At 37.9% G+C, this 22,638-nt stretch overlaps 1 long non-coding RNA gene across 1 annotated transcript; it reads left to right on the forward strand.

Annotated features, from left to right (window-relative positions):
- Nucleotides 1-4,366: 4,366 nt before the first annotated feature.
- LOC120411974 lies at nt 4,367-21,449 on the forward strand. Its single transcript, XR_005604614.1, has 3 exons — nt 4,367-4,866; nt 8,423-8,499; nt 12,938-21,449. It is a non-coding gene; the product is annotated as an uncharacterized LOC120411974 (long non-coding RNA).
- The last annotated feature ends 1,189 nt before the right edge of the window (nt 21,450-22,638 follow it).

Below are 22,638 nucleotides of genomic sequence, written 5' to 3' on the forward strand. Positions count from 1 at the left end.
TTTTACAGATGGCTTCCCCAAAATTTGATGTTCTGTATATAGTATTCTTTAGTAAGTACACCTAATGTCATTTAGAAGACTCCTATTTTTCAGTATAAATAGTGTTATTTAATGTCAAAAGTGTTTGCATCTTTCAATAATATGATGAACTAAGAACGCATTTGCAGTATATGCTGTGAGTTATGCTATTGTGTGTTTACAACATCTCTCTCTTTTTAGGGCACATCCATAATTCAAAGGTGCTTATTACTTCTTTCAACCATTTGGGGTCATGAGCTGGACATAAATTGTTTGTTCCTTTTGAGTATTTTGAGCTGAGTATATCTGTCATACTGGACTCTCTAAATTTTTTTCTTCATTTCCCCTGCAACATGAGTTAAACATTCTCAGGCATTGTGTCCACAGAAAAATATCATTCTTTAGCAGCTTTTTTTTAAAGTGCTCTCCTAAGGTCATCCTAATAATTCTTCATCTGCAGTGTGGATATTCACATGGTGTTCAACATTCCTCTGAGAGAACACAATTTAATCTCTCTCATTTGTTCCTCTGTGCCATTTAAAAGTATTTATCTTGTATAGTCATACAGAAAGGTTGAACATATATGATACTTCAGCAATCTTGGAGAATGAATAACAAAAAAAAAATCATACTCTTTGGAACTGCATTTGAAAGACAGAGAACTAAAACTTTTCTATCAGTATCTTACTGTTTAATCCATGGCAATGAAACTATTTTCCTGGAGAAAAGCAAAAGGAGCAGATACCGATCTCTTCTCTGTGGTGACCAGTAACAGGACCAGAGGGAAGTTGTGTCAGGGGACGTTTAGGCTAGGTATTAGAAAAAGATTATTTACCCAGAGGGTGGTTGGGCACTGGAGCAGGCTCCCCAGGGAAGTGGTCACAGCACCAGCCTGACAGAGTTCAAGAAGTGTTTGGACAATGCCCTCAGGCACATGGTGTGACTCTTGAGTATGGTCCTGTGCAGGTCTGGGAGTTGGACTTAACGATCCTTGTGGGTCCCTTCCAACTCAGCTGATTCTGTGATTCTTATTTAAAATAAATGTGGAAGTGTTTTTATATTCTCACTAATGATGAACATTTCTATCTAAGTTCTGCTGATGCACTTATCATCCAGTGAAATGGCCCAGGAAGAGGGACCCAAAGCAGGAAAATTCCTCAGTCTAGAAAAAATCCCTGTGGTTGTATCCTCGAGAAAGGAGAGGCTTTATACTACAGATGGCAGATAGGCTTCTTCTGCAACTGGTGATCAGTTACTGTATAAAAAAAAATGAAGACATGAAGACATAACCTAAACATTAAAATAGAACTCATGATAAACATATCCAGACAGTCTTTGTTTTCAAATCCAAACTCACACCTTCTAGGATATTTTACACTGCCTCTTTTAAGAAGAGATTTGCAGTTAGTACAAATGAAATCCAATTGTATCAAGAGACTTATTTTTAATACTTAGCTAGTATAAACTATTTCTGTCAGGTCTCCTTGTACAGCCTGAGCAGCTCAGACATAACCACAAAAAATCCCTTTTGGAGACTAATTTATAATCTGGTCTGGTGTGTGCATATGCATCTGTCAAAGGATATTTGTCACCTGATTACAGGTTTCAACTACAGACTAAGAGTAATGTTTTCAGTTCTGTCTTGAAAGCTCCAGACATATTTTTATGTCAACATTATTTTGCCATAAACTTTGTATATATGAAGAAAAAAGAAATTCAGAACAAAAACCAAAAAAGGTTTATGAAACTGAGTTGTCTCAAGATTTCTCAATAAGGAGGGCAAAAGAATTTCATCACTTCAGAAATGAGGGACCAGCATGAGGATGCATATGCCATGGTAAGGAAAGGAAACATGGAAAGGCAGGAAGAGGAGTAGGCATCGATATATTGCTCTTGGAAGCATGGGAATTTTGGACTGGATGACTACAGAAAATCCCCCTCCTCTGGTCTGGGAGGTTTCTTCAGCAATTTTGCATCCCACTTCCTCCTTTCACAGTTTACACGAATAAAGCAGAAGTAAAAATGCTTTTCTGCCAGTTAGAGTAAATATTGATCATGTAAAAAAAAAAATCAAATTTCAAAGGTTTTATCAGAAAATAAGTCAGGAAATCTGCATTCTGAATGATTCCCGGGGTAAAGTATCTTTTTGTCCTGTCCCTGTCCCACTGAACTCAAATAGCAAAATTCCCATTGGATTAATGGGAAATAGTTCATGAAACAAGTAAGTCTGTTGTATTGAAACTTCATGATGAATTTTCAAATGTCACTTCAAAAATTAGTTCTGCTGCTGCAGATTGTAAGGTTATATAAACACTCAGAAAGTTGATAAGGGGTTACTGAAAAGATTTAAATAAGATCATCTAATGACCACGTAATTTTACTCAGATGCTCAGGAGAAAATAAATGTGTCAGTGTTGTAATTATTAAGAGACACAGGAAGTATTAGATATATAGTATAGATGGTGTACAATAAAATGTTACTCTATCTTCTCTCAGTAATGAGATTAGATAATATCAAAGAATGCCTTCAGAGAGCTCTCTAGCAATAGTGAAAGGTCATTTGGACTTTGCACAATACGGAGAAAAGAGAGACCCACTGATTTTTAACTTTTTTTTTTCTCAGAACCTGGCGAAAAAAATCACCATGTATAATGATGTATGAAACAATTTTCGACAAAACGGCTGCCTTTGCCTAGCTTTAACCAAGCTACTGATCTGGGCCTTCTAACACCAAAGGTTTTATACAGCCAATGAAAACCCCAATTCTGAAGCTTATTTTACCTTACACTTCCCTACCAACAGCTGTATCTGAGTAATCACGTTCCAAAATATGAGTGTGGTTTACTTTTCAAAACGTATTTTGAATTTTGGGAAATTCAATTATTTTTAAAAACAGTCTGGGGGGTCCCAAACTTGTGTTGTCAGCCAAGTAAAGATAAATATTCTCTGGTTAAGAGGAAAAAAAGAGTAGATTACATAGATGTATTCATCTTCTTATTGAGAGGACTTTTTGACCCTCAAGAGAGAGGAATGTTGGAAGTGCATGTGTGCACCTCCTTCCTTTCTGTGGGGAAGAGGGGAGAGGGGAAGGGAGGAGACAGCTCTTTTTCTCTCCAGTCTCTTGAAGCAAGCAATTCCTTTGTCTTCCCTTTCCTTAAAGAAATTCATGACTTCCAATAAAGTGCACAGACTTACACAAAAATAGCTCAGCAGCCTCATACCTATAGGTCGCTGCTGGCATATGCTGAAAGCAACAGTTAAAGGAAACACCTTTTTTTATATCCCAAAACTCAACTATCAAGTGACTCTGCTTGAGGCCATCAGGACTTGGGGCCATCAGGACTTAGAAGACACAAGCAAATTCTGGTGGAAGCTCCAGTTCACAAGGGACTTAAGTTTAACTCTAAAATTTAAACTCTTAGTGTTCAAATAAGTTTGAATTTAAGGGAAAAAAGGTCTTGTGCTCCCTGACTAAAGGATTTTCTTCAGAATCTCTTTGTCTTTCCTGTTTAAACATTCATAGGCAAGGCTCATTTTTCTTCTATAACTAGAAATAGCAAACGTAATAATGAATCTGATCAATGTCTGCCAGCAAGCCTGGTCTACATGAGGCTTTCATACAGCAATTAGGATTTTTGACTCTTTCCTTTGATCTCTAGTCTTGCCCTTGGCAGTTGAAACATTGCCAGATGGACCTTGACAACGGTTCATGTCCACTCTGTGCTCATATGCTCAGGCTTCTGTGAAACTGTGCCATAATTAAATCTGTCTCCATCAACAGTCATAAGAGATTTTCTTAGGCTGGGGGGTGGGATGAAACATTTCTGGCTTCTAGTGTGTTTGTATAATGATCACAGGTTGAAATTGGAAGTCTCAAGGATTTACCTTTCTCTTGCTTATACAGAATCTTAAATTCACCATAAAATGAAACCGAAGAAAGCAGATATGGATCAAAATTAATACAACAGCAACAAATAAAAGGAACACACAGAAAATTAAGGTCAAATCTTAGTTCTGTTAAAGTTAAAAGCAAAATATCTAGCTGTCACAATTGAGCTCATTTTGATTAAAATACTAGGAGTGAAAATACGATTTATAAATCTGTACATTGGTAAGGTTTGGAGTTTTTTTATTGGAGATGCTAGGGATAATTTTTCTTGGGATGAACAGCTGAACAAAAGATCCAATTAATTCCAATAGGTGACTGTAACCTGAGTAATCAATAACTATTTTCATCTATAAACTAATGGCCATCACATGTAGTAGGATGCCATACATATCCATTTTCATCTTTATCAAAAATCACATTTCTCTCTGCCTTTTCTTTCTTTATTTCTTTTTTATTTCCTCTTTCTTGCACACAATTTTCTAATTGGTGGTATTCATAGGGTAGTTTTAATTTAATTATGACTAATGTTTTGTCTGTGTTCAGTCTCTCTGAGTGCTATCAGTCTGTAGCTCTTAGTAGTTTACTGTCCAGAATCAGGTTTTGCAAAAAAGATAACTCTACACTTTTACTTTATCCTTATACTGTAAGATGGTATATATGTTTTTTGTTTGAACATAAAAACCCTTAGAACTACAGTGAACTCATTACTTTGGAACAGAGCAAGTGTCCATCACAGATCTCAAAATAAAGACTTTGTGTAATCAGGGTAGAAAATTCTTAATTCACTTTTCCCATGGACTTTTATTAAGGAGATAACACATTCGTTTGAAAATCTTCACCACTACCATATGTTTGCCATCTCCAGGCTGCATTGGTATGAAGCATTATATCTCTGGTTGTAGCTGGGATCAGGGCAGAGGTCCAGCTGTGTGGGATGGGACAGGCAGCTCCTCAATTAGGTGAGTCACTATATTTACCTCTAATTCATCCATCAGCTCCTAATCGCTTCCCATTCCCTCTTCAAGAAGTTGCATTGCTCAGCTTCCTAAGAAGTTCAAGAACGTATCAATTCTTTGCCTCCAACAGTATTTACAGATTTGCAGCATATTTCATGATTCCAGAAGGAATTAAAACTGTATTTGGGGAGAATATTTGGGGGGGGGGGGTGGGAGGTGGAAGGTGGGTTGTGTTATAATGAATGAGTACTTTCCTTCCTCTCCATTTGATAAGGAATAGTTTTATAATTATGACCCTTGTCTTGCTGATGGGGGTCAGGGCTTGTAAATCTATTCTTTCTGATAAAGTTAGTTCCCCAGTTTCTCAGGCTACATACATAATTTGTTTTGAGAAGGATACTGTTCATAGGATAAAGAGATGGAAAAAATACAGGCTTATGTCCTCATTTGAAATCATTAAACTAAGATTTAACTTGAGACTCCTGTTTTTTAGTTAGTGGCTTTTACTACAAGTCTGTGATCTATAGGTTGTGAGCATATAATCCCTATTTCTCAGTCATATACCGACAGGATCTAGGTAAATCAGTGACTGTACCTTCCCCATGATCCATCAGGCAAGAAGGAAGTACAGTTAATTACAGAAAAATAAAGTAGTAACAACTTGGACAAATTCTTCTTCTGTAACTGCTCATAAAACATGGAACTTCCACAGCATATTCACATAACTGATAAAGGATTACATGCCTCCTCAGCAGGTTTGCTGACAACACAAAGCTGGGAGAAGTGGCCGATACCCCAGATGGCTGTGCCATTCTTCAGATAACCCAGCCCTTCAGAAGGGCCCCAACAGGCTAGAAAGATGGGCAGCAAAGAACCTTCCAAAATGCAACAGAGGCAAATGCAGCGTCCTGCATGTGGGAAGGAGTTACCCCACACACCAGTACATGCTGGGGGACCACCTGCTGGAAAGCTGCTCTGCAGAGAAGGACCTGGGGTCCCGGTGGACAACAAGCTCTCCATGAGCCAGCAGTGCCCTTATGGACAAGAAGGCCATTGGTGTCCTGACGTGTATTAGGGTGAAGGGACATGACCCCGCCCCTCTACTCAGCCTTATTGAGGCCACATCTGGAGTGCTGCATCCAGTTCTGGGCTCCTCAGGACAAGAGAGACATGGAGTTCCTGCAGCAGGTCCAGCAGAGGGCTATGTAGATGATTTAGGGAATGAATGGAGCTTCTCTCTTATGAGAAAAGGCTGAGGGAGCTGGGCCTGTTTAGCCAGAATAAGACTGAGAGGGGACCTCATCAGTGTCTATGAGTATCTGAAGGGAGGGTGTCAGAGGATGTTTCCAGGCTCTTCTCAGTGGTGCCAAGCAATAGGACAAGAGGCAATGGGCAGAGACTGATGCACAGGAAGTTCCACCTGAATATGAGGAAGAACTTTTTTTACTGTGCAGGTGACTGAGCACTGGAACAGACTGTCCAGAGAAGCTGTGGAGTCTCCCTCACTGGAGATATTCCAGAACCATCGGGGTACAATCCTGTGCCGTGTGCTCTAGGGTGACCCTGCTTGAGCAGGGAGGTTGGACCAGATGACCCACTGTGGTCTTTTCCAACCTTACACATTCTGTGATTCTGTGAAATTATTTGAATGCTGGAAAATTTGAGTTGTGCTAATACAGAAAAAAAAAAATAACATTCTGCCTTTCCTGGAGTCTAAGCAATTTCTTTAACTGGGTTATAAAAGTTGCATTCCAAGGGTGCTGGAAAGTTTTTCACTCACTTCTTTATCAAAATAGCATCTTGATAGAGAAATGGAATTAGTTTAATGAATTCAAACATGAAAGAACACTAAAAACATGGGCTTCTGAATGTAAATTTCATTATGTGTGGTTAGTTATGGACAGTGGATTTTCTTTCTACGTTTTGTTCTCTTTTTTTTTGGAAGTTTGCTGAGTGAATTGTAAGTATAATGGAGAGAAATAGCTTTCACATGCCCTGGCATGCAGCAGGAATGATTAAAAGGACTCAAATTTAACCCACAGAGTTTCTGTATTTTGGAGAGCAATTATTTTAATCAGTGATTCTTGTTTGTTTGTTTCCCGAATCTGGGTTTATGGCTTAATTCAGAGACTCTGCAACTATTTAACAATTTCCCACATTTGTCTTGAAGTGAAAGAAAGAGAAGTCCTCTCTGTACATTTCTTGCCCCCAGGTAAGTCTACATAACCTGTGTAGTTCAACTACATAAAGAATAGAGGGGTTTTTTTTACACATGAAATGAGATGACTGTAACATTTCAGTTTGAAGAGTCCTCTACTCTTCCTGCCATCACATACCCAGTCTTATCTGTAGCCACTGGTAAAAAGTGCAGCCTCAAATCCATACTGATATTTTAATCCAGGCATTTTGAAAAGACAGGGTATAAGGGGTTATTTTGTGCTGATTATTAGGTGTGATGAACTGTGATGAGGTATTCAGGTGTTTTGATAAGCATTTCTTGAAAAGCAGGATTCCACATTCAGACCATGCTCTCCTTTCTTCAAATTAGAGCAGAACTTAAAATACATTTAGTATTCACTCCCCCCCCAAAAAAAAAAAGATTAAATACTTCTAGCTTCTATACTGTTCCACAGGTTTCCAGTATTCTGGAATCTGTGTTTAGTCTCCTGATTGAAACCAAATAAACCCAGCTGCCAGTAGGCTTTACTATCCCCAACCTGGGTTAGACCCTTTTGCCCTCCATAAGGAGAACCAGATCTTCTGGGACCCCCATGCCAGAACTTGCTGGGATCTCTTTGAGTGTCACTAGATTTGCTAAAAGTTGGTGAAGCGGAAGATATTTTGAATAAAGGATTTCAAGTGAGGCAGTATTAACAAATGAAATCTATTTATTTATTTATTTTAGGAAAGCTGTAACCAACTCAAACAGTAAATATGAATATTTACTGATATATCAGATTGCTGGATTTTACTTATGTTTTTATGCCTTTGTGTGGAACACAAACATGAAAATCTGAAAACCAGATATTTTTCCAACAATACTCACTGTAATTTTCATGGTAGTGACAGAAGTTCATCTCAGAACTAGGTCTTGTATTTCTGCCAATGCACAGCATGCTTGACCTGCAAAGCCCTTGCTATTCCAGAACTAAGCCTCCACTGAGTGAACTCTGACAGTCATGCAGACTATGGTAATGTGGATCTGTAGCCAGTTAACAGGAAAGTAACATCAAGAAATTAATTTCCACTTGTGACCTGAAGCAAGTCTCCGGATAAGACAGCAGAGGAGCATAACCTAGTGTTCCCCAATCTGTAATACTATTGCCTAGTAACTGGTGTTCAGCTGGCTGCAATTTTGAAGTGAATACTCAAAAAATATAATTTGATGATGAAACCAATATGAGTTACCTTCACAGCATGAATAAATACATTCAAAGCAGGAAAATAAATTTTGATTAGTTGGTTAACCCTTCTTTTTAGCAGAAAAAGTCAGTCATATTTGATGCAGTTCCTAAGCAAGTACATCATGTTAACAGGGAAAGTATTTTATTTTTGACAGGCCCTGGTACAGCTCTTGGGAGATCATGTGTTCATGACAGCAGCTTAAGCAAATCAAGGAGAGGCCATCTCTCTACGGTATGTCAGAGCTCACCATGTGAGGCGCAGTGAGCTCCTGCCTGGCTCACTGTTGCCCAGAGCAGCAGGGAGGCATGTGATGGCTCTGGTGTGTGACAGCCAGCCAGCAAAGGGAGAGCTTGGCTTTGACAGTGGTGGAAATATTGGTTTGGACAGCTGGAGAGTTTCCCAGTGTGTCGCAGTAATAAAGTGGATTGATAATTCTGGTGGAAAAGAGGACAGGCATAAAAAACCAACCCTATGAACAGAAGTTCTAATTAATTTTCTAGATGTATTTCCAATAATTATTTATTAAAAAAAAAAATATCAAGCAGGTGCACTTATCTAATGTTAGAAACACTACCTTGGGTTTGAGGTTTTTCTATCTTTAACTACTATACCGTAATATAAGCAAAAAGAATGACCAAGACACTTGACAGAGAAATCTTCATAGATTTAGTAAGGAAATTTAAAAAATGAAGTAGAATGCATAAATCCTTAAGAAGAAAAGATAAGATTTATTAGTTTTTCAGTGTTCTTTTATCCTCAAGCACTAAAATAATGATAAAACAAAGAACAGTGCTGAGAAATAGTGCTCATAGGCTTCAAATCAATATATTCAGATAATAAATGTGCATTAGGCCACTGTACATACCATATATCTGCAGCTTGACACAATGGCATGCTCCTGGTATATCCCAGAAACTCAAAATCATCGATTTTATTTTTCATCCTTCTTAATTCCAGTAGGTCTTTAGAAGCATTATATGCTCAGCGAGTTAAAAATGTCAGAGTAAAATATTCTTATATCAGAAAATTCTACACATTATATTTTTATGAGGCATCATTTGCAATATAACAAGTCAGGGTAGTCACACAAGCTGGAATTTTTTCCATGTTGCATGTTTCAGTGTTTCAATTTTTTTCCCTCATATTTGAACTTTTTAATTAATTTTCAAAAGTTATATTTTTGATAATATATTGCATGCTGTCCTGGTTCAAAATACTTCTTAGATGTTTGAGTAACTTATAAATAATTTTGAAATTTCATTTCATATAAAGTAATTATTTTTCAAAACAAAATTAAGATTGCCAAATGTCTGCAGAAATTCAGTTCCTTTTCTTCTCATAACCTTGTGCTTGCAGCAAAATTTATGTGTTAAGTTATAAAACAGAATATGTTTTCTTTTTGCTCTAGTATTTCTGAAAATGTATATATTTGACAGAAATACTTGACTCTACACCTTTGCAGTTCTTATGAGTATATGCCAGTAACTATCTATTACAGCAATTAATTATAGACTGTGTTCAAACAGCAAGAGAAGAGAAAACGCACAGATGTCTGATGGGTAAGGCAATTTAAGTAAAATTCTCCCAAGCATTTTATTGGAACAACTTTAGTTTTTTGCATTCATCAGAGCCGTATTTCTAATAGTAACAGCTTCTTTGTTAGACTTAGATATTTTATTTTAAAATGGAAATATTCCCTGAGGAAATGCCCTTTTTTGACAGAAATACCTTTTGCAAGAACAGAAGTAAACACAAATCCTAGAAACCTATGGCATCTGACAATTACACTGCACAAGTATTCAACATCCTGATTCTGTCTTTAACAGGATCCTTCCATTAGATTTAGTAGAGGACCTAAGCAGGCAGATCTGAGATGCCTAAGACAAAAAAATTCCTCTTATACTCCCCACTCGATGATGTCTAAACCTGAAGGCTGTTAAGATCAGTTGGTTCCTCCCTGATTGATTTAAGGTTCTCCAAAGTCTTAAAATTTTGTTTCAGTGCATGCCCAGGTCTTCCCCAGCCCCAGGAGATCCTTATCTCTGGCCTAAACCCGATGCAGATGTGGAACCAAGGCATTTCTCTGCCAGGCTCCCGCAGGGTCTGACACAGGCTGACACAACCTCACAAAAATGCTGTGGCTGCTTTTCTTCCAGTTGTAGCTGAGGGGAAATGCAGTGGCCAGAGAGATTCAAACATTCAACCAGGAAAGAGACACACTGGATCGAGTTCTCTGCTTTGCCTGAGGGATTCAAACTGACATAACCTACCTCCCAGGAGAGACATGTAAGAACTAAGGTGTAGGTTATTTGAGGGAACAGAAGCAAAGCAAGTCTGTGAAGGGGTGCTCTTGGCATATTCTGGCCCCATTTTACTTCCAAGGGTTAAAACCAGAAGGCAGATGAGTTTATGGGTTCTTCATCTGAGCAAAGCAAGTCTATATTGTGTTTGATTTAAAGTACAGAAACAGTCTTTGGAGAAAGGACCCAGAAAATCCTCCAGCACCCTTCAAGTCCTGGCCATCAGCTGATGGCACCAAGCCCCTTTTTCTCTTGCTTCATGAATTTCACTGCTGACACAGGACAGGGACAGCAAAATGGGATTTAACCATAATAATCATTGTTCACTGAATGCATGCTGCCTTATAATGAAACTTTATGGCTTTAAACCTCTCTTAGTAAGGAGAATTTTGGACCCAAGCAGGCCACACTTTCTAAAAGACATGTTAAATACCACTTCTCCATCTTTCTTCTTTCTCTTTCTCTCCCTACCACTCTCTCTCTCTCCCCTTCTCTTTTTTCTAAAGAATAGTAAACCCACAGACATATAGAATACTGGATAGAATTTTCTACCACCATTTGTATGTACTCACCTGGACCTTTTGAATATGAAGTATTCTCGTGGAGCCACTGTTCTCCAGCAAACAGCAAACTGCTATTTCAAATGTACTGTTCCCCAGTGTGCTATGCAAACTTGTCCTTTCCCAGCATCTTTTCCTTTCTGGATCCTATTCTGAAACAGCTAATTCTCCTCTTCCTCTTCATTGGAAGCCTAAGCCTCACTCAAAACTTAATTTCCACTAGGAAAAAATGCCTAAAACATAATTAAACATGCATATTTTTAGCTGTTAAACACAGTTCTTCATTAAATGCAGAGATTCAAGAAGTGGAAAGAACCTGGCTTAATACTCAAAGCATGTAAGTAATTAGAGAAAAAAAACCAACCCAAAATATTATTTCACATCAAAGCTAAATATTTGTGATATGAAAAGACTTGCATTTTCTAAATTAGATAGCTTTCTTGTGAGGCTTGCTTTCTTGGTGCCATCATTACTGGAAATCACTTGCAAGAGAAATTTGGATGCTGCACATCCAGCCAGTTACACTCAAAAGGATGGTTAGAGTCAAAGAGAGATACAAGTTTGAAATTGAGTTATTATGGCTTTTTTTTCCCCTCCACATTCACTCAGTGCCATAATATTAGGAATTATTCTGTGAATTTTTGTATATCTCATATCAATATTGCTGTTGTGGTTGTTTGCAGAGCAGGAAAGAAGGAGTCTATAATGCTCTGATTGTAATATACCATCACCATTTTGTTAACATTTTCCCTGCTTCATGGTATTACATAATTGGGAAATTCATCAAAGGAGGAAAACAGAATATGATTTTAATAATTCCAATGGTTATAAAAGTTCTGCACAGTGTAGCACCAGGAGGAGTAACTAATTTCACTGATACCAAATTATGATGGATAACAACAGGTGCAGACCTATATATATATACATAGGTATATGAATGAGCATACAGGGATATGAACATATAAGTACCTATTCCATACAAAGAAATACAACAAAAAGGATTGTGACAAATACACTTGCTTTACATGACAGGTAGTTTCTTCATGCATTTCTGTTTCTATATCTTCATATCCTTAAATAAAGTCTCATCAGTTAGATTCATACAGACAAAATTTTCGCCAACTCCCAAATTTATTATTGGATCTTCACTTTTGGCTTACCTTGTTTAAGTGCCATTGTGTACCTTTGGATTGTTGTTTCCCTGAAAAGCAATGTTTATAGTGAATGAACAATAACCAAAGATATTTGAAGAGTCTACTGCTAGGCAGAACGGTATCATTAAATCATCTATAGTTTAGTTTATCAGAAAACCTACGGAAAAATAATTTACAAGGAAAGAACCTGAACATTCCCTGACATGCATTCTGAATATATTTCTCATAGCTTAGGAATTTTAAACTGTAGGGAATCCGATCCAAACAATATAATATAATTGTGATTTTTATTTATATAGGCAAAGTGAGAGTTAGTAGACTTTGAGAATATAATCATAATAGTTGATACTTAGGACCAACTTATGCCAAACTTTTGGAGGGCTTAAGAACTAGATTTACACTAAAGTATAAGTTAATAAAAATGTAAAACTATAAAAGGACTTTACACCCAGAATTCTAATTTCATTTCAGACTTTCTACATCTTCTCTAGGTGCACAAGATTCAGTACCAAAAACCTTGATTTTGTTCTAAATTCTACAAGTTATTCCCAAATGTGTGTAATGTAAGAAATTGCCAAAATGGGGGAAAAATTATATTCCTTAACTTGTTCTGATAACTTTTCAGTGTCCTCTAAACCTCTTCTGTGCTTTTCAGAGATGCAGCAGAGTACACAGGCTGAGAAGAGGCAGCCAAAGCAGTTCAAGCCCCTGGACTTCAACAAGGCATTTGACACTGTTTGCCACTGCCTACTCCTGCACAAGGAGGCAAGCTACTGACTGGAAAAATGGTCAGTGGGATGGATTGGAAGCTGACTCACAGACTGAAATCAGAGCGTGCTGATTGATGCTTTTACTCAGGCTGGCTCCCTGTCACACACAGGGTCCCACAGGGATCAAAACTTGCCCCCACCCTGTCCAACATCTTCATAAATCATCTAGATGATAGGTTTGAAAGAACCCTCACTAAGTTAGCTGATGACGCTTACATGTGTAATTATTACTCAAGGAAGTTCAATTTCTCATTGTAAGTGTTCTATAGAGTACTTTTTATGCTGTCTTTATGTCCAGCTACTTCTTTAGATACTATTAGTCCATCACTCCTGAGTAGTAAAGAGGCTACCCACATCTAGTCTGCACTAATTTTCCGATTTTGATGTTGCATGAACTCTGCTCAGAGAAAGGGAGGAACAAAGAAAACAGTTGCGTTGGATTTTTTCACAGTTAGTGTCGGATGGTTTTGTACTAGGGCTTAATATTTTATCTGTATCAGAAATTATGGAGCCAAATTTCCTATGTAATTTTGTATGAAAATTAGATTCTTTGGTGTCTGCTTAGAAGTGAAGTAGAGTTTGGAGAAACTTTCCACTGTGAAAGTTGTTTATTTTCAGAAAAGTTCAATTTCTATGAACATTACAGTTTTGAGGCTTCTGTTTCACTTTCATATTTGGTACTTAAAAATGGATTCAAAAGAAGAGAATATGCCTCTAAAAGAACTCACACATTAAACATGACTGTCTAGAACTTGAAATCAGTAGAAGAAACATAGAAATACTTTTTTATAAATATTATTTTCATTGTTAAATATATAATCTGTCTTAAATCAGTTGCTTTTTAAAAATGTAGTCTATCCATAAATGTTGCCAGATGTCAAACTCAAGTCTTCAGAAAGGTGTTAGGTCTGATTAGAAATCAGTGCTGCATAAGATGGATTTATGGATGACCTGGAGAGTTCACCTAGTGAGAATCACTTCTCACCATGCAAGAGCTCCAAATTGTATTTGAAATTAATATTTCTGATTAAAATTGGCACTCCTGAGCCTCCTGCTGACTAACTCCTGTTTGCTTAAACAATAAGCTTATTTCAGCTGAAAATATCCTCAGCAGACATGCTTTCAAGTTCTGTACTTCATGCTGCTCTAATGTTGCAGGAAGAATCTCAAACACTTATCCCAGACACAGCCACCAGGCTATGGAAGTGCCTTGGCTTTTTCCCTGCCATTTTTGCAACTGCTGTGCTGAAAGAGGAGCCAGTGTAGTGACTGAAAATTTCTGCTTTCCTCTCAGCCAGTGTCTCTTATGAATCTTTTGATTACCTGCTGTTCTATTACTGCCTTATGATCACTGGTCTTCCCTGTACCAGCCCGACTATTTAATCTTATGACACCATTCTGATACATTTCTACAATTTCTGAGAAGTGTTTTAAGATACAGCAGCACCCAGGCAGAGAGCTCAATTCCATGCTTCTCATTCTGTGATTATAAATACATTTCTATCTCAAATGCTGATGAATAATCAAAATGAAAAAAAAAATTAATCAGTCTTTTAATCCATTTTGTGTTTCAAGTTTGTACTACATCTGTCTTCAGCTTCTAACTTGTGCTCTTGACTGACATTTTTACTTTTGAAACACTTCTTCCTTTTCTAAGTAGAAGCAATCACTTCTCCAAAGTGAAAAATGTAAAACAAATTTGTCAAAAAAAAAATATTTTGAAGTTTCCCTCTTCCAGTTTTTTTTGGTTTTGTTTTTCCAATCTTTTGTGTTTTGCTTCAGCTGTAAAACTGTAGATGACTTCATGTCAGTGCATCTTTGTAATATCCTCTCAAAACATTATCATTTTCTGTCCTGACATAGTGCCAGAATTTTCATTGTGATTCTAAAACAACACTGTCCTTTAATCAATGTCCTTCAGATCACTGGAAAAGGAGAGAAATAATACTGCTTAAAGCTTACTTGTGATTTAGTCATTGACAACATTATTTACTCTCAAAAAGAATGAAGTTTAGCTACAAAATAGTCCTTCAATAGGACAAAAAGGTACTCGCTATACAGCATCTGCTTCTGCTGCGTAAGTATAGAGGTGCAATTAAGTGGCTTCACAAAACTAATTTCAATAGCCATTTTCCAAAACCCAATAGAAGTAAGTGACAGCTAACTGGAGTAACTTAGATGATAATTACTTGGCTTAATTGACAGAACTATGCCAAGCCCTGGTGGTGTGAACTAAAGATTCATTCAGGTAGCTTCTCCTCAGGAGTGAGCTCAGAACATTCTGTATGTTTCAGCCAGACAACAGTGAAAAGCTGCATCCCTAAAGTACCTGCTCCTTTACAATAGAATTCATATTTCGTAGAGCCAGTGCTTTAACTGCCCTGATATCATGTAAAGGTGCTCATCTCCCCTGGCAGCCAGTTGTCAAATGAATAAGCATAACTGATCAGATGAGTAATTTTTCCACAAACTGCAACTAACAGCTCAGGTTTTCCCACAGCTGTGGGATACCAGCAGCTATGTGCTTGAAAGTGTATTACAGAGATTACTGGTTAAGAGATAAGTGCCCTCACTCCTAAAACAGGGTACTTTTGTCCACTGTGTAATTGTCTGGAATAAAACACCAGAGAACTAACAAGTAAACTTACAGATTTCAAATGCTTAGAGTGATAAATGTTGTCAGATAAGATACAGACTGTTGCAGTCTAGGTCTGGCTCTTTGCCATATGCTGTGTCGTGGGCACCATGGTAGCCCCAAATGTTGTTGTATAACCAACTACTGAAATTATTCTCAGTGTCTGTGACCGAGATGCACCCATTGCTCCCAAGGATGTGCTGGGAAAGGGTTGGCATGAGCTATATATCTGACAAAGCATTGTCACATTCAGCTCCTGCCTGGGTCCCTTAGACCAAGTCCACACTCGAAAATTTGGTGGGCAGAGGAGAATCCGATGGACAGAGATGAGTGAGAAAAGCTCATAGGGAAGGTACAGATATAAGATCAAAGTTGGGCATTTATTGCTCAGTTGATTTGTTCACAAGGACAGTTCTAAAATACAGGTTCATTAGAGAGAGGAAGGTACAGCACATTACTCACATTGAACTATGGCATTTAATGCTACTGATTCCCAAGAGCCTGAATAGTGCTATGCAAATCAGATAAACAGAAAGTAGTTCTGACTGTTGCTGAAAGTTGGGTTTAAAGTGTGCATGAAGTTTCTGTTGTTCTTGAGAAGTCCCAGAATTTCTTTGATAGACTTAAAACACTGCATAAAACACCTTTCATTTTCACCTGTATTTTTGAGAGAAGAGTAAGGAGATGGACAGGGAAAACAGTCTGCGTTTTTAGAAATATATTACAAGGCTAAGAAATATGGGGAAGAATACATCACAAAAAGAGTGTGCAAATTCTACCACAAACTGAATTCTCTGATTTTAAATGCAATCTGTTCTGTTGTTCTGCTGGAAGTAATTACTCTATACTTAAGGTAGCAGAGAATAAGGCATAGATTTTCATCTGCTCTGCTCTGGGTTACAGATGCAGATGTGGTTCTCTGCTCCCTGCTGCAGCTGAAGTGTATGGGACAGCCTCCGAAGGGGATCAGGAAGTGTGCTGGTCCCAGATTGCACATCCTGTTCTCTGCTGAGTCTTCTCTGAGGACAGGCATGTGCAGCAGACCATGAGACAGCTGCCAATGCCTCAGTAACTCCAGCAGGAAGACAATATCTGACCTGTTTGCTGCTGCTGTAGCCATGGGGCATGAGCTCATGGCTGAGGACAGGGGTGAGCACCAGGGAGCTGGCTTGTAAGACCAAGCTGTTATAAAAACAGATTTTTTTCTGATTTTGCAGAATTTCCTCTAAGAGTGACAAGCATACCTTTCCACGTCTCTCTTTTTCTGAGACAGCAATGTACTGTGGCAGTGACAAGTTGTCCCCTTTTCTTGACATTTTAGTTTGGCTGGCAGCCTGTTGGTCCATCCTCTCCATGTTGGAGGTTCCCATGCCTTATTGCCAACTTCGTGTATTTTCTATTTTTTAAGTTTTTTCTCCAAAATGATATAATTAGGTGAGAATTTAAGGGGGCTTTTGGGGATGAGATTTTTGGTTGGTTGGTTGGTTGGTTGTCGGGTTTTTTTTTTAAATCTTGTGAGCATCAAGTCAGAAAAATGATATTTTCAGGCCTCACTCATGGTTTTCATATGCTTGGAGACAGCAAAATTAACCTCCCTTGCCACCTACCCACTTCCTGATCAGCTGCATCAGCAGAACAAGGGAGACAGAGGTATAATACTCCCATTACCTCCCAGACCCAACATTATCTGTGTTGTCTTGCAGGGCCAAAGTGAGGTTCAACTTCTTTTCCTGGTCCCAAGTGAGTACAGATTTCCTAAAATGGAGGCTACCTTTAAAACATGAGCAGAGGCAGAGAGTTTGGTAGGAGATTCTTCAAATTATTGAGCATTACTGCCACCTTATCTTCATAGGAACAGCTCCTGCTTCAGAAACTACACAAGCCTATACTATACTTTCTTAAGTGAATAGCTTTTCCTCAGACTCATTCTACAGATAAAAAACCGTAACAAAGTTAAAATTTGTTCCTGTACCTCAAAACTAGAACTCCTCACAGTTAAGTCTTGAAAACACCATGCAGGAAAGTGAAATGGCCAAAGTTGGGAGGCTGAGTAGCTATTTTTTACCTTATTTAACACTATTGGAATGTATTTTCTTCCTTTTGGGAGACAATGCTTCTGAATCCTTTCCTAAACGTTGTTACCTCTGTCCTTCTGTCAAAGATGAAACAGAGATTTTTCCTCCCTTCCAAAATCCAGCTGTAGATAATGATAATTCAGTGGTTTGAGCATTTACACCCACTTGCCCGAGGGTTGTCTTCTAACCTACCAATCCTCCAGCTGCATCTGGGCCCTGCCCACCACACATTAAGTTTCCAGGAGTGTGCAAGAGGCCAAATTTCCCCTCCACCTTTGGAACAGCAATGCTCTGAAACAAAAGGATACAATATTCAGGATGCACAAGCAGGAGACAAGGGAAGGCTGCTACACCTACTTACTTGCTTCCACCTCCTGCTGTGCCTTATTCCAGAAGTGTGCACCACCTCTGTGTACTCAAATGCATAAAGAACTGCTGCTGCTCTCCTCCTCCTTTCTCTCATAAAGACAAAATACAAAATTAGCCGTTCAAGGTGCTCAAACTTCTTCAGCTGAAAATGAGAATGTTTATTGTTTTTACCCATCCCTTTCCCCTATTTGAATTCTGTTGCACCTGCTTACATATCCCTACCTCCAAGTTCAGTCTGAGATTATTTCTTCCTTTCTTTTCAGATGCCATTCTGTCATGGCAAGAGGGGAGGCAAAGAAGAGAAAGGAGAAAGTTGCCTCTTTGGTGCAAAAAACCCCAAACCCATGACCTCACTGCTTTTCTCTGTCCCATTTTTGCAGAGCTCCACTCCCTGGTGCTGTCTCCACCATATCCAAAGGCAAATACCCAAAAGTCCTTCCCATGCTGGATGACTGTCTAGATGCATCCAAAAATGTCCTTGTATGGAGTCCCACGTGGTCCATGAGAGTTAACTGGTTAACTGGTTAGCTGGCTGGGTTAAGCCAGGCTAATGGACAAGACATCCCTGGTGAATTCAGCTCAAGCTTAGAGACAAGCAACAGTCTGAGTTTCGGTTATGGGGATGGATGCACCTCATAAGACACAGTTAAACAAATGAAAGCAAGAAGGATTTTTCAGACCCTTAGCTTTGGTTTTCCATACCGCCTATGCTTGCTTTTCCCCCCTGATATTAACTTTAGCTATAGATTCTACCTGTTTAAAGATTGGATTATCATTTAATTTGTTAACCTGAGGGTATTCAGCCAATCCTGTAAGCCTGGTTATTGCTTGATCTGTTCAAAAGAACATCACTTTTCCTTTACTTGCAACTATTATAGCTGTCAAATATTAAGTGATTTGCTGAACCATTGTGTAGCAACATGTCTCATAACATGTTTGTCAGTGGATATATTTAGCTGGTTTGGCTATTTTATTTTTATAAATAAATTACATATCCTAGTTCTTTTTAACTGAAAATATTTGAATTTAAATTAAGCCTTATCAAGCTACTATATGTATAGATATGAAGAGGCTCCCAAAGCACCTTTTAAAAAAAGACAGAAAATGCAGTAAAAATAAGAAGAATATGAATAGCATCAGCTTGTAAAGCCATGAGCCCCCTATTTGACATTCAAAAATCAATCCAATATTTATTTCCATCTTCTGAATCAATTAGAAATAAATTTGTGGAGGAATTTAGAAAAGCAGTTTAGGGAGGAAAAGTTGATGTTAGATATTTTCACAGTTTTGTTTTTAGTTTTACTTCTCAGGATTTGTCTCCATGAAATGGCACATTTTCTGGGTTTTGACTTTTGAATCCATTTAAGATATGTAACACTACTGAAATCAAAAGCAGAACTTTCCCCCAGTTAAATTAGGGCTGAGATTCCCGACTAGACTATTTATGTCCTTACCTTTTATGTTCTTAGTTAAGCATAAATTTTTATCCTCAACTCCTAAACATGAGGAAATTTGTTGTTGACCTCTGATCTGATGGTGAGTAGAGTCCTAGACTGTAGCAGAAGGATACAGAGAAAAACATCCATGCTTACATGATTCCAATGTGTTAAACACCTGGGGGGTTATCAGAACTTCTGGGAGAAATTCAGCTTATTATTCCATATTTCAGGGACCTTGAGGATTTAAAATTTTTCAGTAGATATCCACAGGTAAATGAAACTTTCAGTTTTAATGGCTAAGCAATTAGTGGGAGAAAAGTGTTGTTCACTGTTAGCAGATTTCTCCATCAGTCATTTAAAAATGTCAGGACCCAAGGGCCTCCCTGCACCACTGGATAGGTAAGTCATATACTCAGGTTCAACAAAATGTAGCAGAGATTCAATTTTGTGTTAGCACATAGGACAGGTATAGTGCAAATACATTTCAAAGTGATTTCTAGCAAAGCTTAAATTATTTAGGGTGCTTTTAATGGCAAAGGATCAACAACACTGTGGCAAGTCATCCATGTGAATAGAAATCATGAAGGAATCCTAAAACTCTACATTACTGAGCATGGAAGAAAAACTCTCCTGTTTGGGAAAACGACTTGAAGCTAGAGCAAAAACTTATAGATGCTTCTCTGCTAAGCATGAAGCCTGGGATGAATGTGGCCTCATCTATTTCAGTGGAGCTGACCTTCTCATCCTGGAGTTTCCATGTGTTTCTGTAGCTCCTGATGCAAGAAAATCGTTGGGAGATGCTGTTAGTCAGCTGCCCTTAAGGCTGGTTTATAATTACTGAAGACAATTACAAGATATGTCAAACTGTTATGTGATGTTATCTGAACAGGTTAAAACTCATTAGAAACCACATAAAATCTTTTTCATTAATGCCATGAAGCAGCCCAGTACCTCATTTCTGTGTCATAGGCAAATTTCGCTGCTTTTAGGAACACACCCTCCCATGTACAGTATTGGCCTGCAATCGTGGCCAAGTAGATTAAGTATAAATTCAAAATCATTAGATTTCGGTTATAATTCCTTTCCCTACTATTAAGGTGTAGGTTGAGGAACAAAATCTTCATAGGGATGGTCTGAATCTCTTTTGCTTCTTCGGTCTCTGTTCAAACCTGCTTGCTCTTGCTGCCACATTGCTTGCTGTGCTCTGACAAGCAAGAGCTGCACAGTCTCTTGCGTAATGTACCCATGGCCTGGGTCTCTGTGTGTGATCTTACAGAAATAATTTGCACTCTCAGAAATACAGTTGATATTCATCAGGGAGTGCAGGGAATTTTTTTTTGTTATGTGTATTTACAATTTGTCTGCAAGTTTGGTCTTCGTAGATGACTATTGAGTGCCTAGCGGGGCTGACCTTCCACCACAGCTCAATAAACTGTCCTGTTGATTTAGTTGCTGGCTGATGACTTTTCTCACATTTGGAAGCTCTACTTCACACAGAGTTCACAGATGTTTTCTTTCATTTTGCACGAAGTAAAAGTCTGTAGGTTAAATGCATTTATTTATTTATTATTTATTCTATGGAAACAGCATGCTTAAGTGCATTGAAATGTCAAAAGAAAAAATAGAACTTTTTAGGTGAAAAAATTAGAGATGTCTCCTTTTCTTAAGCACAAGAATTAAAAAAAAAATTTAAAAACCCAGTCATGCCATGAATTACAGTAAAGAAGCTGAAGGTACAGAGCTAAGAAACATAATATTAACACACCTTTGATTCGGGAAATATTTGTGCTAATGTACCACTTGGCACACTCAAGTAAGTGTGGTAAAAAGCACCTAAGTAAGCTTATAGGACTCCATTAGCTCTACAAGTATTAGACCTGAGATTGTAGCAATAAGCAGGTTTTAACAGTGAAATTTCAACAAGATTACAGTTTCTATGTCTCTTAGCTACATCTTGAGTACTTGCTTTATCTTCACCTTAGATTAGATAAGTAGAAGGAAAAAAAGTGTTTGCAATTTCTGTCTCAGAGATGGCAGAGCTGAGCTGCAGCTTTCCATTTCCTTCACAAAAATGGAGGATAACAGGAGAAAGGCTGGAAAGTAACTGTTTGTGTGAGGATCTTTCTGGGATCATGTGTTTTTCTGGCTGTGGAGAAAAAAAATCTGTTTAAGAATTAAGAAAAAAATTCCAGATAACTTCAAAAATGGGGTCAAAGCTTTTCTGATTTGAACCAAATCTGGCCACTATTTATGGAATCATTCTAACAGGGTTAGCTGATATAGAAAAGATTTTCCCAGTTTGTCAGTGTTCATACTTCAGAGGAGTTCTCATGACACTGCTGTTGTCTAGAAAAATTCTGTTAACTTAATTACCTATGATAATCTTAAAAAATTGCCTTTTATACAGCTAGCTGACCCAGTTCTCCCATACTAGAGGTGAACTTGTCAAAAAAATTAATAATTTCTATGAAACATAAGGTCAAAAGTCAGACTATGAAAAGGCAAGAGTTTGGGTTTTCAGATCTGTGCCTATGTTAGTTAAACATTCAGATGATCTCGTCCACCAGAATACTCTGTCAGCAATACCTCAGGGATATTTAAACCAATAATCTGTACTGGAAAAACTTCTTTAAAGGCACTTATGCATTAAAAAAGCAAAAATTAAGCAGCCAGAGAGCTAAAAAACCTAGAGATTCCAACCAAGAACCCTAAAATAATCTCGGCATTTTCTCCACTGTACTATATCTGATAATAGATACTTCAGAAGAAGTATTTTATTTTCTGTACCTTCATAAACTGCTTATTTTTCTCTGCCAGATGCTAATGAAAATATCTACAGTCATTTACCCTAACAGTACAGTAGTAAAATACATTTGGTAGAAACACCTTGTTAGTATAAATAGAAATGCTACCCAAACTTTTATCTTTTTAGACTGGAATTACTATTGATGGTGTAAGTTTTGTGGAAATCTGTGGATGAAGCTTTCTGCCCCTTGTCTGGATTTAACTCACTTCAGCAAAAGAGCTGAACACCTTTCTCAATGCTATAGAGAAGATTGTTCCTAGTA

The sequence above is a fragment of the Corvus cornix genome, chromosome 1A, assembly GCF_000738735.6.
Source record: "Corvus cornix cornix isolate S_Up_H32 chromosome 1A, ASM73873v5, whole genome shotgun sequence".
Lineage (NCBI taxonomy): Eukaryota > Metazoa > Chordata > Aves > Passeriformes > Corvidae > Corvus > Corvus cornix.